We start from the raw sequence: 14,571 nt of genomic DNA, 5'->3' as shown, positions 1-14,571 counted from the left end.
ATACTCCCAGGCCTACTGCCTTGGATACTAACAGGAAGTAACCCCCTCCCCCAATGCAGAGCATATCTTTGAGGGGTAAACCTCAAAGACAACTATTGATTTAGCCCAACAGATACTTCTCCATGGCCAAAGAGCAGTGCACACTTTATCCTAGGGAACCCTTGGGCATGAGCCCTGTTTTCAGAATATCTTCTAGTCCTGGCTCTGCTATTGATAAACTGAGTGAACGTGAACTTGAACTTGACTAAGGCACTTCATCTTTAGGAGCCAGAGTTTTCCTAACAATAAAATAAAAGGAGCTCATTGTTTTGTTGGAGAGGTGAGACATATAAACAACAGTGATGTTAGAAATCGGTGGTAATGTGTCGCAAGCCCAGATGAAGGATAGATTAATTCCATAGAGAGGAGATGACATTTGAACCAGGTTCTGAGAAAGCTGTAAGAATTTTCCAGTCAGGCAAGACAGAAGAGTATTCCAGGCAAAGTAAAGAACTGGAGGCAAGAAAGGGAGGAGAGATTTGATAAGAGCATTGTGTGGGGGAGAAGCCATCCATTTGAGAGCATGGGAATGGGGAAGAATCTAGAGGTGTTTTAGAGGTAGAATCAGTAGGTGGAGCTCAGCTGAATGTGGCTCCCCACATTCAATACAGGATGGCCTCCTGGCTCCTGCCTTGGGTGACTGGGCATATGATGATTTAATTAAATAAACAACCTAAGCAGAAGAGGGTGGAAAAATGATGAATCCAATTTCTGACATGTTGAAATGAAAGAATCCATAGGTCAACCAACTGCTAACCAAACTGCTGGGTAAACAGGTCTAGAGCTCAGAGGAACGGTTGAAGCTAGAGGTGTCGATCTGGGTGTCTTCTGCTTACATTGATCTAGATAATTTTGAAATTCCCTTCTAAATCTAAAATCATAGGACCTGTGCTTCCAAGTTTTTGTAATAGGAAAAGTTCAAAAATCAACCTTTTTTCTCTCTGTCATATTATTCTAATGGGACACTTGGTATCTTTATCCCTGCCACCCTCTGTGTGGTGTTTGTGTGTCATTCATTACAGGATGTTCATAGGATTCTTGCTACTAAATTTTATTTTCTTGAATTTCTATCAGCTATTAGTTGCAGTATGTTAGTCAACGTAGAATGGTCTCAGCCCAGATCATTCAACAGTAATCTGATATCAATGATGAATCTCAAAAAGGCTTGGGAAAGATTCTCAGCAGTTCTCATCAATTATCAATGGCTCCCCACTTTTTGTGAAATAAAGTTCAGGCTCTTCAATTTGGTATTTAAATTTCTCTCCTTCCTTTTCTCTCTCTGATCATTAGCCGTGTCATGATCAGCCCTCTGGAGACGTACATGTGTTGAGACACCAAAGCCTCAAGCCATGAGCCACGTGAGTGAGCACAGATGCAGGTTTTCCAGCCCAGTCAAGCCATCAGGTGACCAAAGCCCTGGGGACACCTTATCTGCAGTCTCATGAGAGACCCTGAACCAGAAGAGCCCAGATGAGCCACTCCTGGATTCCTGACCCCCAGAAACTGTGACACAAATGTTTGTTCCTTTAAATCTCTAAGTTTTGGGGTAATTTGTTAAGATGTGATCAGGTCAAGGAAAAATGTGCTCTTTTGATAATATGTGGAAAATGGGCCAGGAAAGGTTTAGAATGATTTCAGCAGTTTGGAAGGGGAGCTTGGCAGGGTGCTGAAAGCCTGGGGTCTCATCCTGATTCTTCTGTCTATCCACTGAGTGGCCTTGAAAATGTCTTGTTGCCTTTTGGGGACTCAGTTTCCTTACTTGTAAATGAGATGGGAGCATTCATGCCAGCCTCTATTCTAAAATCCTTACATATGAGCAGTACTTTAGAGTTTACAAAATGTTTTTATATATAGATGCTCTTCAACTTACAATGGTGTTATGGCCTGATAAACACATTGTAAGTTGAACATATCATTAAGTCAAAAATGCACTTCATATACCTAACCTACTTAACATCATAGCCCAGACTACCTTAAATGTGTTCAGAACACTTACTGTAGCCTAAATTTGGGCAAAATCATCTCGCTGCTGCCGCCCAGCATCACGAGAGAGTATCGTACCAGGAAAAGATCAAAATTCAAAATTTGAAGTACAGTTTCTACTGAATGTGTACCACTTTCACTTCATCATAAAGTTGGAAAATCGTAAATCAAACCATCATAAGTCAGGGACCATCTGTATTACGGTCAGCACCTGGAGACAATAAAGAAGAGTCTCCAGACTTGAAAGGAATGGAAATAAGAATGACTTCAAAATCAGCACATATGGTTTAGAAGAGAGACATACAAAATTACCTTAAAGCGATGTTTAGAAGTCCTTCTGACTGGCTGTTTATAAAACTAAAAATACAGTCACTTTCTTCTTATCAGTGAATGATGGGAAATACCATGAATGCTCATTTTTTTTAATGCATGAAAAGCTCTGAGAAGAGTTCTTGGAACATAGAAAGTACTTAAGAGATGTTACTTCTTTTTATTTTTACTTATAACCAAGGGAAACTTAGTAAAATACTAAATAGGTTATTAAAGATACCAAGATTTGATATTCAGAAATAAAGGAGCATATTACCAGAGTTTATTAAGGACTCTACCTTGGTGTCCTAATAAGAAGTTTGGCTGCTACACGCAGTGCTGGACAGCCAGGTCAAGTTCCAACCATGTACAGACAACAGAGAGCTGGAATTCCTGACATGCACAGGCAGGATGCCTTGTTATCAGTGCATCATCAGAGCTGTCATGAGTTGGACATGATTTTCAATTGCTGTTATTCTTGAATTAATTAAAGCGCTTCATAAAATTATATACAGTTCTTATCCTTATTGACACTTTTTGGGGGTAATTGCTGCGTTGTTGTAATTTGAATATAATTTGGTTCCTCTGTGATTTTTTTATCACGATGTTCTTTATCTACTGGGAAATAGAAATGGTGAGCGATTTCTTGGGACTCTTGCTCTATGTAATGTGCCAGGGTAAAATGTTTGAAAATCATTGATTTAATGGGCCTCTTGGGTCAGGCTTGACCGTTAAGTGATCGAATATATGAATCTAGTTAAAGCAAAAATGTGCCAACTAGCAGTGGCCAACAATGGAGCCAGTGGAAGTAGGAGAAATGTAGGGACTTACCCTGTCAATGTCCATCCACAGCTCTTCAGCGACAAGAACCTTGGTCAACAATCTCAATGTAATGGAAAGAGCATATCTCAGATGAAGACACACACACAGGGGATTGTGTCCAATAAACTTAGAATATCCCTGTTCTCTTCACAAATTCATCCTTAATGTTAAAGGGAGAAATCAGACCCTTTCAGCCCTGGGACATTAAATATTTGCTTCTTGCTCACCCCCTCACCCTGATTCCATACTCATCAAGTGATATTCTAATTATGACATGGCTTTTCATATAGGTTTGACATAGATTGCAAATATTTTGATCAACATCTCCAGATAGTGAACACGCTGGCTTTCTAGGTTTGTATAGTTCCAAAGCCAACATTGTCATTCCCATTGATATGACCTTAGCCTTCTAACTGGTCTCCCAGGTTTCACTCTTGCCCCCTCCACATCATTGTTGCACTGGCCTCTAAAAAGATGATTTATTTATGTACACTTATTAAAACATTTTCTCATTTGACCTTCAAAGCAAATACAAAATGTTTTATTATCTCCATAAACAGATGAAGAAACTGAGAATCATAAACAGTAAATGACTATAACAATTAATAAGTTGTAAAACTGGGACTCAAATCCCAGCTCCGTCAGTTGTTATTGTTGTTGGTTTTGGATACTAAACAATCACCTACCACCGTTTCCCCGAAAATAAGACCTAGCCGGGCAATCAGCTCGAATGTGTCTTTTGGAGCAAAAACTAATATAAGACGCGGTATGGTATTTATTATATTATATTATGCTATATTATATTATATTAATTATATTTATTATATTTATTATACTTATTATATTTATTTTATTTATTATATTACCTGATCTTATATTATAGTAAAATAAAACTGGGTCTTATATTAATTTTTGCTCCAAAAGACGCATTAGAGCTGATTGTCCGACTAGGTCTTATTTTCAAGGAAACATGGTAATTATGGGTGGTTTGTCTTAAACAAATAGTAACAAGACAGGCACATACTGCATCTTTATTCTAGTTTTTCTACATCTCTGTAAGGTAGATAGTTTACAGATGAGAACACTGAGGTCCAGAGAAATTAGGTAAATTGCCCAAATTCACATTTTAAGTAATGGAGCCTAAATTTAGACACTTTATTTTGACCTGTCCAGTTTTGGAAGAGTTTATTATTCTTTTAATTTTTGCTTCATATATTTTTACTTTTCAGAACTATTCTAAACATTCCATTTCAACTTACAATCATGTTTACATTTTTTAAATTTCATGTTTAACTTTTTAAAATCAAAATTCTGTTTTACTCAAAATTTATGTGTTAGAGTGTGTGTGTGTGTTCTATTGTTGCCCTAACAAATTACCACAGACTTAGAGACTTAAAGGACACAAATATATTATTTTAGAGTTCTGTAGAACAGAAGTCCAACACTGAAATTAAGGTGTTGGCAAAGGTGCACTTCCTTCTGGAGGCACTAGGGGGAAATTCGTTTCCTTGTCTTTTTGGGCTTCAGGAGATCACTTGCATTCCTTGGTTTGTAGCCCCTTTCTCTGTCTTCAAATTCAACAGAAGCAAGTCAAGTCCTTCTCATGCTGCCACCTCTCTAGCTTTCTGCAGCCAGCAATGATTCTCTGCTTTTAAGGATTCATGTGATTAGATTAAACCCCCTTGAATAATCCAGTATAATCTTCCCATCTCAAGGTCCTTAACTTCAATCACATCTACAAAGTTCCTTTTCCTATGTAGGGTAACAGGTTGTGGGAGTTAAGATGTGGATGGACATCTTTGGGGGCATTACCTATCATTATATATATGATACTTTACATATTATATATTTACATTGTATATTATGAAATACATAATTTATATCTTTTTAAATTTTTGTGTATACATATGGAATGTATATGTATATATATATATGGCTCTATCCCATGGTATCCTTACTCAGGGACCCCAGCGGATGGAAAATCCAGTTCTATGATCCACACATGCTGACATGGGGAAGGAAATGTGGTAGACTGCCTACTCATTCCTGAAGTTTCTTTTCAAGTTGCATTTCACTGACTAAAGCACATCACTTGGCCACATCTAAGTTCAATGGCACACTGGATATTCATGGACAGGCCTAGTGATTGTCTTTAACATATGCAAACATACTTTAAAAGGTCCACATCCTTTACAACAGAACTACAGGTTTCATCATGAAAAATCACAATCGCTGCTCCACTCCAAGGGCTGCACCCTAGTAATAGCCACTTAATTATTTTAGTGACTACTTCTAGAATTTACCTTTAAGTTTCTAAGTAGCATGCACATAGTTCTGTTTCCTGGCTTTTTCCATTTTAGCTACCATCTATTAAATTCCTATGAGAGAAGAATTTGACTTACATCTCTTCCTCACATATAGTGTTTACCACATTATGATCCTGTAAACAACACATACAGCTGAGCCGTGTAGTATACTATGGTTTCATTTTCTTTTATGTGCATTTTTTTCTTAGAGTGAGTAAATGCCTCTTGTTTTTCATTTGCTTAGTTTTCTGTGTACTCATTATTAATTTTTCCCCAAGCTCTCTGACTGAACTATAAAACTCCTCTCAAGACATTCACAGACACTGAGTCCCTCATTAGTTCCATTCTGTTCAGAAACATCCGTCTTCGTCCCTCAAGTCCTCCCATTCCAGCTTGGGCAGGCAGGACCCATTCTAGGCCTATTTACAGCTAGGATTCCTATTTTTTGAAAGCTGCAGGTGACCCATGAAGAAGAGGAAAAGAAGATTGGATGACTTCTGAAGCCCCTGTTCTTTGTTCTGGGACTTTGAGATGGGTATGAATGATTAATAAATTCCAAGGATTGGCTGGGTACCATGCCCTTTGGCCAAGGCTGCTCATTCACCCCAACTTGGCCACTGGGGTCTGGGTCCGCCAGGTTCGTATCCCTTACATTGACTTCTCATCTCCGCTGCTTTCTTGATATTGATTCACCTCTGATCTCCATTGTCCTGGAACCAATAACAAAAGAAGAAGAGAAAGGGTCAGCTGTTTTTTGTGTGTTTTTTTTTGGAGATTCCTAAATTCCCTAACTTGGGCCCTATACACATCTCGATACTTCTTGCTATTCCTTTGTCCCATTAGAAGCAAAATTATTAGATTTTACTGAAAAAAACAGAAAATCCAAGGCATAGAGGAAAACAGTGTGAACGTTAATATCTTATTATGCTCTTATCTAGGAACTGATTGAATTTCTGAAAGCCCTTGAGGTGCTCCTGCTGGCAGCTGGGATTGAGGGTTCAAAGCAGAGAAACAGAGCATGTGGGGAAATGTTTTTACTTCATGATTTTCTTCTCACACCTGGTGATGGAATGAAATATGCAAGGAGGAGCGCAATGGGAATATAAATATTACAACAATGATGGCAATGCTTTCATACCTGGTGTGGGGAGATTTGGTTTAGTCATAGGATGAGGCAGGGAGGACAATGAAAATGATTCTGAGATGCTGATGAGACCCCGAGTGGGGTGGTTCTGTGTGGAGAGTATGTTAAGAAATCTGCACCATTTCTGCCTGCTTAGTCTACCACCAAGGAAATTATCTTATCCTTCTCTTTCTCATTTTCTCTTCTGTGTAGCACAACTGGAGATTAGAGTAGAAAAGATGTTCCTGGGGCTTTCTCAGAAAACAATGGCCCCACCCAATGACAGCAAAAGGATTGATGCTAGGAATTACCAACTTGTAAATGAAAATTAATACTGTAATTAGCAAGATAGGAAAATCCATCTTATTGTAAATGGTGATATTTATGGATTGCAATATTCCCCCTGGGATCACCAGGTTATTTAAAAGAAATAAATCAAGAACTACATTCAGCCCCATGAAGAATACCACAAATATTCAGAGTAGACAAACACCTAAAGCTGACAATATTTTCACCAGGGTTGTAAAACAGTGGGTAAAGTCAAATTTTTCAAAAGATATACATTTGTGATTTTTAACACTTCTTAGATGGAAAGTGTTTTCAGATTGGCTTTTGAATATCAACATTGTCACCTTTGTGTCACATTGTGACAGCTTTCTAGCTAACAGACTCGAGACATTGGATAAAAAAATTAGTCTCACCAAAAAAGGAGGAAATGAAGACTTCATTTTAAATAAAAGCAAGGCCCTCCAAAAATAAAATATAAACATCAATAAACCTGCAGCTCTGATAAAAATCTATATAATGGCCTTACGTTTCTATAGCTTTTGATATTTAAAATGTGGAACCTGCTTTCACATACATTTGATTTGATTCTTGTGTATGTGTGTGTAATTGAGAGGGATGTAAAAAAATGATCCTCATCTTATACAGATGAGGAAGTGGAGCCCAGAAAGATTCAAGCTCACACTGCCTCTCAGGCATTAACAGACTGCGTGTATTTAACGTTAGCAAAATGCAGCGTATTTCTCTAGGCAGTGATAATCCCTGAATAGTGAGATAGCATTTTGCCACAGTAGGGATGGAGTTTATGTGTTCAAGAATGAATGATGCAAAGCAGTTAGGAAAACTACTCCCCTTCCCCCATGAATATGGATTTAGGAATCGTAGCATTTCATCCAAGTGTCCCCATTATTACACCCATATGTGACAGATTGGTTAGGGCTCTGCTAATTACAGCACATCATTTCTGCTTTGAATCAGGGCTCTCTGTGTGTTCGTGTCTTCCCTTCCGGACCATGAGAGGCTGCAGACCAGCCACCAGGTCTTTCATATGTTGTCTCTTATCTTTTTGCATAGTTTGGCCTTGTTTCTTGGGATAAAATCAACTATAAGTGACCCCCTATTTTCATACAGAATGAGAATGTGTCGGAAAGTCAAGTGACAAACTCATATGCTAAAAAAGGGTGGTTTTTGTGTTTCCATTTCCCAAAACTTTGAATCCCCTATCAGGAACACAAGGCCCTGTGGCAGGATTGGGGAACCCTGCAAACACCCATCAGTGATGGTTCATGTGATGTAATGGCCTCCCACCCCCACCCTGACCTACACCCCAGACCTCCATCCCAGCCAGCCCCTCATGGAGGGACAGGACAGAATGTGAGACGGCTGAAAATTCAGGGATTGTAGCACAAACTCCAGAAACATCCATGGAGAAAGTCTTCGTACACTTTAAAAGAAGATGCAGCATGTAATAATTCCTGGTTTGTGTAAAAAGGGGCAAAAAGATTAAAATAAATGTATATGTAAGTATAGACAAAAAACAGGAAGGGAATAGCCCCCCCAAATTTTAATGGCTTTTTCTAACTAGTTAGATTATGATTTTGTATTGCTTTAATGTACTCATTTTTTACCATCTATAAATTGTTTTGAATTTATTTTTATCTACTTGTAAGACATTAAAAAACATTACTAATAAGGCTAAGTCGTCTTTAACCACCATGCCAATTTCCCAGAGGTGATCACATCACTTCCGCATGCATCGACCCAGGCAGGCCTCAGAGCTCTCATGATTAGAGACCCTACACATTTTGTTCCTAGCAGTGAATTGGGAATGGCAACTCTGCACCTGTCTGAAGACACGGGAGGTGAAACGTGTTATTTGGGAGACCTTAATAGGTCAGAGATGATGTAAGGCCATCGTTTTTCATCAGGAAGCTGAGTACTTTCATCACTATCATGAGGCGGGTCTGCAGTGCTTCATTAGAAGCCTACCATGTCAGACCTGCAAGGACTTTAGAGATTCTGACCCATCTCCACATCCCCCGTCCCTCATGCCACATTCTCTCCATGTAGCCACTTCATTCCCTCTCTCCTCAGGCTGTTTCTTCCACAGACCATGTCACCTGTGGCTCTAGACATCTCCACTGCTGGAAAAAATGTGAGACTTCTTTCTTTACCCCATCCTTGGGCAACTCCTGCTCCAAGCCAATCACTTTTCTCTTGTGGACATGTCACTAAGATTATCAGTCCCCATTCAAACCACATGGCTAGAGAGGGGGAAGGTTATTTTCCACAAGAAGGAGGGGGTACTGTTCTAGAAGTACATACAGTACAGGTTCCCCGACCATCATCTCTTACCTTCATAGGATTTATGCAGCTGGATCCCTTACCTGAAAGAAAACCCTTCAGTACCAGGAGTTTCCCTGAGAGTCCAGCTGGTCTGGAACCTCATACCACCACAGAGCAAAAGTTGACAGCGTTGAAAGCAAGACAGTCCTGGACCCAATCATTTCATGAATGCTGAGCAGCAGGACCTGCAAGGTAGAGGAACTAGGGACTGAGGCAGTGTAGACATCATTTCTATCTCCAGCCCCCCCACACCTTTACCCCCTCATCTACCCAAAACTCACAGTCTTGGATTTGGATAGGACTCTGTCTTAGTCAAGATCTCTGGGTTGCAAGCGACAAAAACCCAACTCAAATTAGTTTACACACATAAGAAAAGAAATCTCTTGACTCATGTGACTGTAAAACTCAAGGTATTTACTTTCACAGGTGGCTGAATTTAGAGCCTAGACAATGTCCTGATGGTTCAGTCTCCCCTTTTCCCCCTCTCAGCTCTGCTCTCCTCTGGGGGCTCCCTAAGATAGGTTCTCCCCTCACAGAAGCAAGGTGGTCTTCAGCTTCTCAGATACCCCTATGGAAATACTGACATCTTCTCCCCCAAGAGCATTAACAAAAGTTCTGGGGTTGAGTTATCGCTGGAATAACAAGGGTCCCAGACCTGAGCCTATACCTGTGGTCAGGGGATGAAAATGCAGGAATTGAGAGTGGGGGAGGGAAAAGCACACTGGGGGTGGGGAAGGGCGCAAGGCAGGACAGGATAACAGATGTCCTTTAAAGACCCCAAAGCAAATCTAGTCTGACAGGCCCCAACCCACCTGCCCCAAAACAATATTCTGTGACGCCTTCCCTGACCAACGGTCTGATTGTGGTTAATTCTCTTTCCTTGTCCATCTCTCATTTTGCATACAGAAACTACACAAAAATCACTCTTGGAGGGAACCTGCTGAGAGACTTGGTATGAGTCAGTTATCCTGGCACCCTTAAAACCTAGCACTGGGCTGCAATTGATTAGAGTTGTGTGGAACCACAAGACCCGAGAGCCATCAACCAGAGTAGGAAGGTGCCTCAAAGGGTGGTAGGCAGAGTTCTGAAGCTGGTCCCAGACCCCTGGTGTGGAGTTCCAGATCTGCTCCCAGCACACTGGGCGACTCAGACAAACGCTTCTGAAATCTGGGCTTTGTCCATACCATCTTGCCCACCTACCGGTCAGTATTACTTAGAGTTTTGTGTTAAAACATGTGGGAGCACGTTGTAATTGTCAAATAGTATCATTATGTTTCTTGTCCGTTAAAATAATCAAGGTCCAATTTCAGAAAACACAGCACTAGGGAAAACAGTTTAAAGATGGAAAAATCATGTAATGATGGGACTGCCATACAATATAAGGAAAAAAAGCCTAGAGAAGAATGATTTTAATACGAAATATGTGCTCTAAAGAAAACAATGCCACGGGGGACATAGGAAAACAGAAGCATAAGCTATAAATCCAAGAGCAAAGCCAAAGAGGGCAGCCATGGTGGAAGGGAACCCTGAGTACAAGCTCCTGCAGAGGTTTCAACTGGAGAAGACTCTGGGTGTGGTCTTCCCTGGCCTGGCCTTGAAGGGATGCTGCTTTTGAAGGCCCTCACTCTTCTCAGGCCACTGCTCCTTTCCAGTCTTCATAACGAGGGCCAAAGACTTGGGTGAGCCCTTGCAGGCAGATTATAACCAGATACGATTCTGTCTGTTGACACCATGGCTGCTCCCTTCCCTGACACCAAAGGCCATCTGGCTTTCCTCAGTCTGTCGTCCTGAGCTGTAAGTAACCCACTTAAATCACCATTGGACAAAGAGAAGCTTGCAGCCTGCTTTGCAGCTCTCTTTCCATCCAAGCCATTAGTACGGTTAACAGCTCTGGCCCTGTGCTGATTTCTGACATGCAGTAATTAATTCCTTTCCACTCAGAGATATAGCCATTCACAAGTCTCGATTCAAAAACGTCTCTGCTCTGTTTCTTTTGAAAAATACTTAAAATGTTCAGTAGGAAAACTGTGTGGCCTTTTTGTGAGAAGCCACTTATCTCTAGCCCATCCTTACATGAAAATAAATTCCAGATGTATTCATGATTTAAATGTAAAAAATAAAACCATAAAAATACTCCCAGGTGAGTATTTATATATTCTTAGGGTGGGAAAGGTCTTTCTAAGCATGCAACGAAAGGCAGAAACCATAAAGATCAAGGTTCATGAGTTTGTTCATATAAAAATTTTAAACCTCTGTGTGGCTTAAATTAACAAACTAAAATAGAATTAAATGAAAAGAAAATGACAAATTTGGGGGAACGACTTTCAACGTACAATACCTGCTACCTACAAGGATGATGATGAAGGCACTAATAGTTATTTCTGTGTGTCAGACTGTGTGTTAATATATACCAAATACTAACAATTTAATTCACGAAAGAAAAAAATCAATGGTAAACATAAGAGAAAATATTCTCTCTTATTTATAATCACATTACAACAGAAAAAAAAAAAAAGGCTGCTTCTGAAATTAACCAAGATGATAAAAACAATAATACCCAAACGTTAGTAAGGGTACAGGGAAATGTTCACTTTTACACGTTGTTTAAAGTCTAAATTAGCAAACACTTTCTGGAGGGGAAATGTGTCAAAATCAGAAGCATGAATCCATTTCCACATCAAGGAATCCATCTTGGAGAAATAATTAAAGATATGCACAAAAATATAACTATCAGATGCTATTTTTTTATTAAATTTATTGGGGTGACAATTTTTAGTAAATTTACATAGATTTCAGGTGTACAATTCTGTATTACATCATCTATAAATCCCATTGTGTGTTCACCACCCAGAGTCAGTTCTCCTTCCATCACCATATATTTGATCCCCCTTACCCTCATCACCCAGCCCCCACCCCCTTACCCCCTGGTAACCACTAAATTATTGTCTATCAGATGCTATTTTAATAGTGAAGGTTGGAATTAATTCAAATGTTCAATAATGGAAGTTTTGCTGAATAAGTTATTATACACCCATACTGTGCAAACATTAAAAATTATGTTGTAGGTATACATTTACTAATTTGGAAAGAGGTTCACTATGTACAGTTTGTGAATAAAAATAGGTCATAAAAAACATATGCTCAGCACACAAAATCTCATTTCCCCAAAAAAATTTGTGGAAAACACATCTGGAGAAAATGTAGCAAATATTAACAGTGGTAAAGTTATCTCTGGGTAGTAAAATTAAAGGGAAATTTAATTTGCTTCTTTTTCTTTACATGCATTTTCTATTTTTTCTATAATAAATGCATATTATTATAAAATAGGAATAATAAGAATGCTTATCCTGAATGATTAGTGTGAAGATTAAATGATGTAATGGATAGTGGTTTAGGTGCTCTGGAATGGTAACTGTGATTTCCAAAAAGAGAGCTCTAAGAAGGAGGAGAAGATCAGAGAAGTTGGGGAGGATAAGCCAAAGGAAAAGTGGAACCTGAATAAACTCATGGCTTGCAGCGAAATTAGGGTGCATAAGTTCTGATGTGAGGATGGACAGAAAGTATAGCCATGGACTTCCCTTTTGGAGAGTTTGATAGAGCAGAACAAGAAAAGATGAAAAACAGAGCCAAGAAGGACATAAGGTCAAAAGGAGGGCCCCAGTGGTTTTCTCCTTTAATTTTTGAAGATTATGAAGTTCTGAGAACGTTTGTGAATGGAGAGGGCTTGTGCAGACTCCTGCAGAAGTGTGCAAATAATCCACCTGATTTACAGTTCATGAAGTTCTCCGGGATCCATGGCACCTGACGCACACCACAGAGAGGCTGCCTTTATTTCATCTGGAATCTTTGAAAATGAACCCTACCTTTCTGCAAGAATTACACAGTCAGGATATTACTTACCCAAGGGCAGTGGGTGATGCAGCAACCTGGTGCAAGATTCTCAAGCCTACACCAGGAGAAGTCAAGCTAGAAAGGATTCTAAGGGCCCTGGCCAAAGATGTCTTATTCTTAGGAAAATACAGTATCTGCAGCAGAAGGAGACCTGAGGATGATCAGGCTGATTCCTAGCCAGTGCTAGATTCCCCTTTCAGTGATCCTGACAATCAGCTGTCTAGCTTTGTTCCCATACCTTTAATGACAGGTAGCTCACTACTCCAAGCCAGCCACCCACAAATGCATGAGATCTAGGAATAATGCTAAACACATATCTAGAATTTCTATAGTTCTTTTTCAAATCTCCTGCTATTAATAATTTGTATAGGTCCCTATTCATGGAAGACATTTTCCAGTTTGTTTGTTTTTTTTTGCTTTTTGTTTTTATGATCCCTTTCAGACATAGCTGTTGTGAATATAAATTATTTTATAGACTGCATCTGATAATTCCACCATGTGAAGCCTCTGTAGTTCGATTTCTATTTTTTCTGTTGGTTCTCTCTTATGGAGCCTAATTTCCTTTTGTGACTTGTTATCTTTGATTTATTTATTTTTTTTTACTGGAAATTGTATTAGAAAACCTTTTTTTTGTTTGTTTTTTTTTAGGAATAATTTGAGGACTACAATGAAAGAACATTTTTCCTGAGAGAATTTGGATCTGCTTGTACCTTCTATACTAGTTAAAGTGTAGATTCTGATAGTGTCGGTCTGGAGTGAGGCCAGAATTTGAGTTTCTAATACACTCCCTGGTGCTGCTAATATGGATTCATGGACCACACTTGGAGGAGCAAGGAACTAGAAGAGGACCCAAAGGACTGGAACCAGGCTGTAATTCTATGGAAATTGTGTCACTTCTGCTTCCCTCTGAGTCTTTGGGGTTCCAGCTGATTGTGGGAAGGGTCTCCTGGAAAATACCTCACTGTGTCTGGCCAAGTCTTTGATTTTTATCCGCCTCACCTCTTGAGAATGTCAGAACAAAGCTTTAATTTCGAGGGATCAGCAAATGTGTTCAGATCAAAAGCAATTTCCATGCTTGCTTATCTCACTAGGTTTTCATTTTCCCTTTATTTTTAATCCAGTAATTCCTCATTTTATTGTCATCTTTTTGATGCTTTTAAGAATATATTTTTAAATCTATATTTTCAGTTGCTTTTAGTGAGAGGATTGAACTAAATAACCTACTCCACTGTTCCTAGAAACAAGAAGGTCTACACAAGAACTTCACATCTTCACGCTCATGAACGTCTGAATACTGTCAAAATCATAATTATCCAGAGAACCTCCTAGCATTATCTCCTTCATCTAAGTAAGTTGTTGCATACATCTATGATATTTGTTTAGACTAAATCTGTAAAGTTCTCTCCTTTCACTTGTACTTGTCCTTCCTTTAAGGCTCCACTCAGCATCTCCATCATTCAGAAGGCC

Source organism: Rhinolophus hipposideros, assembly GCF_964194185.1.
Source record: "Rhinolophus hipposideros genome assembly, chromosome: 11".
Taxonomy (NCBI): domain Eukaryota; kingdom Metazoa; phylum Chordata; class Mammalia; order Chiroptera; family Rhinolophidae; genus Rhinolophus; species Rhinolophus hipposideros.
This window is presented reverse-complemented; position numbering follows the sequence as displayed.